We start from the raw sequence: 3,991 nt of genomic DNA, 5'->3' as shown, positions 1-3,991 counted from the left end.
GGAAGTTACATTGCATTTTATATTTGTATCTTGATTCTTTTTGGTTGTGACAATTTCTTAGACTTGAATTTTGATGATCTAGACTGTTTTGGAAATTACATGTTTACAAATACCTTTCTCAATTAGGATTTTAAAAAGCTTATTTATAATTTACATAGCCTAAAATGTGTCCCACACCCCTTTGGTACTGCTGGTTAGTGAACTCAGGGCTTTGTACCTGCTAGGTAAGTGTTTACATTGAGCTAAGTTCCCAACCCCCAAATACACACTTTAAAATTACATAAGTCAGTGCTTCTTTTACTGTATGCACAATATTTTCCAACTGTCCCTACTAGCTAATTCATCCCCCAAAGAAACCTTACAACCATTAGCAATCACTGCACATTCACAGCTCCCTGATCTATCCACAATCGTTAATCTGTTATCAATATGGATTCATATATTCTTAACACTTAATAGAAATGGAATCATATAATATGTAGGCATTTGGGTCTGTTTTTTCACTTAGCACAATATTTTCAGTCACTACTTCATTTATTCTTGTGGCTGAGCAATGTCCCATTATATGGATGTACATAACATGCCATATTTTGTTTATCCTTTTATCAGTTGGTGGACATTTGAGTTGTTCCCACTTTTGATTATTATTCATAAATCTGCTATGATAATTCACATTTGTGTTTTTGCATAGGTTGTTTCTTTTTTTTTGGTGGTGCTGGGAATTGAACCCAAGACATGGGGAATGAGAGGCAAGCACTCTACCAACTGAGCTATATCCCCAGCCCCTAGATTCTTTTTTTCTTTTTATTTGGTACTAAGGAGTAGGGATCATGGTAACTTAATGGCTAATATTTTGGGGCATTTACAACTGTTTTCCAAAGTGCCCACACTGTTTTACATTCCTGAAAGCATCTTTGAGGTTTTCAATTTCCCCATCTCCTTCTCAACACTTATTGACTTAGCCTTATGCATGTTAGGCAAATGCACTACCACTGAGCTACATACTCAGCTTTATTGTCTTTTTTGATTTTTAGTTGAGGGTTGAACCCAGGGTCTCCCGTGTGCTCTACCAACAAAGCTACCTCCTCAGTCCCTGTATTATCTTTTAAATTATTTGCCTAAGTGACTTCTCACTGTAATTTTCACTTGTATTTCCCTAATGACAAATGGTAATGAGTGTCTTTTCATATGCTTATTGGCTATTGGTATACTTTTTTTTTTTTAGAATGATCTATTTAAATCATTTGGGCAATTAAAGAAAATAAGGGGGGCGTCTTTACTTTGCATATTCTCTAGCTATACTTACTCTTATCAGTTTTATTATTGGCAAATATTTTCTCCTATTTTGCCTTTTACTTTCTTAATCTTATCCCTTGAAGCAAATGTAACTGTGTAATGGTGATTAAATACTATAAAACTATGGTAAAATCCAATTTATATTTTTACTTGCTTGGCTTTAGGTGTTATTTCTAAGAAGCCATTGCCTAATTCAAGGTCATGCAATTGTATATTTTGGTTTCTTTCTGAGTTATTTATATTTTGCCCTTTTTAGGTCTGATCCATTTTGAATTAATTTTTGTATTTAATGTAAGTCAAGGTATCAGATTAGTTTTTGAAAATCTCCACAATAGTTTCAGTTTTAGTGACCCTTAAGCTCAAACCCCTAAGAGTTTAGTTTGTTGTTATGTGTATTCTTTGGAAAAAATGGAATAATTGAAAGATATTAGTTAATAATAACATCAGACATTAATGAATACCAACAAATGTTTCCATTTCTCATCCCAAAAGTACTACTGGAATATTGGTGCAACTTTAACAACCATCTGCTGTCCTTGGAGTCTGTACTGGAACTTGACCTAAATATACATGCATGTAAACTTATCTAATTGTCAAAATGTTGTGTAATATAAGTACCTCCCCCCTAATTTTACAGATAAGGAAAACAATGTACAGAAAGTTAAGTAACTTGCCCAAGTTAACGTTGCTTTCAAGAATCAAGGCTAGAATTTGAATCAAAAGAGCAGAAGTCCAAAGGTATGATTTTCATTACTTAGACCATAATTGCATGTATTCTTTGATAATTTTTTTCATGTGCAAATAAACATGATTACATAAAACCTTATACAATTCATTTTGCTATTCATTTCCAAGAGTGAGTTTTCCACATTGCTTTATACAAATAAGTAAAATTGAAATAGTAGAAATTGCAAAATTTTAGAGATCAAAAACATTTGAATATTGACAATTTTATATAATTTAACTAAATATGTCATTATTGGTAGTGTCAATAATGTATTTTATTGCTTAAATATATGTGAAGTTATTTAGCCTGTTTTCTAATTACCATTACATAGCTTATTATGGGAAAATCTGTGCACACCTGTTTGATTCTATGATCACTAGGAAGTCAGCAGCATTTTATTCGGGTAGGGAAGGAATTTTAGCCACTTAATCCCCATTAGTCTCCTTTCACCCTAAATTCTTTGAAATGGACAACTGAGAAAGGGCAAAGATATGTAAAACATTATGCAAATGTAGCTTTAGGGTTATTTCCTTAGCTTTCTAATCTTTATCATTGTCCTTTCCCAAGGAACACAAACATATTAGTCTGCAGAAAGGATATTATTAATGTAAAAAACTTTATTTATATTTGTTCATTGGTGCTTATTTTCCTTCACTACATCTATCACTGATTTTTGGTAAAAAATTAAATGTTCCCAAATTTAATAGGCAAGGAAAACTATTATATTTTAGACTTTAAGTACGGTCATTTTGTGCAAATGAGAAGCCAGTGATCTTCCATATAGTATTGAAGAGGTTTTTTTTTTTTTTTCTTTTTAATTAAAAAAAATTCTGTTTTTAGTTGTCAATAGACTTAATTTTTTTTTTTTAAAGTTGTGAGGCTGGGATGAATTGTGGCTCAGCAGTAGAAAGCTTGCCTAGCATGCGCGGGGGCCCCGGGTTCCATCCTCAGCACTACATAAAAATAAATGAATGGAATAAAGGTATTGTATCCAACTGCAATTAGAAAAAATAAATAAATATTTTAAAAAATTTTTAGTTGTAGATGGACACAATACATTTATTTTATTTATTTATGTGGTGCGGAGTATTGAACCCAGTGCTCCATGCATCCGAGGCAAGTGTGCAACCACTGAGCTGCAACCCTAGCCTCGGTCAGTAGTCCTTTATTTTATTGATTTTTTACATGGTGCTGAGAATCACTGAGCCACAATCCCAGCCCCTAGTATTAAAGAGTTTACATTCTGATTTTGGGGAATAATTTTGACAGTTTACAAAAGAAATATTAATTCAAAAAGGGGGAATAGTTTGCTAGATTTGAACAACATAGCATCTTTTTAGAGAGAGGAATATTTTCTTCTGGATAGTATTTCAAGAATCTGGCATATTTGTGTTGACTGTGGTTTTGGTTAATTTAACTTTTCTGAAGCAGTTTTGTGTACTGCATAGAGTAAAACCTGATAAAGACTGTAAGTCAGGATTATTTGGCTTGTGACATCTGCAAAGGCTTCTTTGAAACCAAGGATTATTTCTTCACAGCTTTACACCTATTTTTAAAAAGCAGAAATACCTGGGCTGGGGTTGTGGCTCAGCGGTAGAGCACCCGCCTAGCATGTGCGAGGCACTGGGTTCCATTCTTAGCACTACATAAAAATAAATAAAATAAAGGCATGTGTCCAATAACAGCTAAAAAATAATTTAAAAAAGCAGAAATACCTAATATTATAATCTTAAAATTAAAATAAATAAACAAACAAAAATAGGCAGACAGATTCATTAATTTTAGATGTTTGTGGTTTTTGAAGTCCTTCAGTTAAGGCATCAGAGATGTGGATTATTGGGGTCCAATAACCAATGCACTCGGGTCATTCTGGTTTGAGAACATGGGACCCTCTGCATTGCGGCAAATAGACACGCATGTGCAGCACTGGGGGGAATTGGTGCGCATGCGCCGACCGGAGGTGCGGTA

This window comes from Marmota flaviventris, chromosome 2, assembly GCF_047511675.1.
Source record: "Marmota flaviventris isolate mMarFla1 chromosome 2, mMarFla1.hap1, whole genome shotgun sequence".
Classification (NCBI taxonomy): domain Eukaryota; kingdom Metazoa; phylum Chordata; class Mammalia; order Rodentia; family Sciuridae; genus Marmota; species Marmota flaviventris.
The sequence above is the reverse complement of the archived record's forward strand: the minus strand, read 5'-3'. Positions refer to the sequence as shown.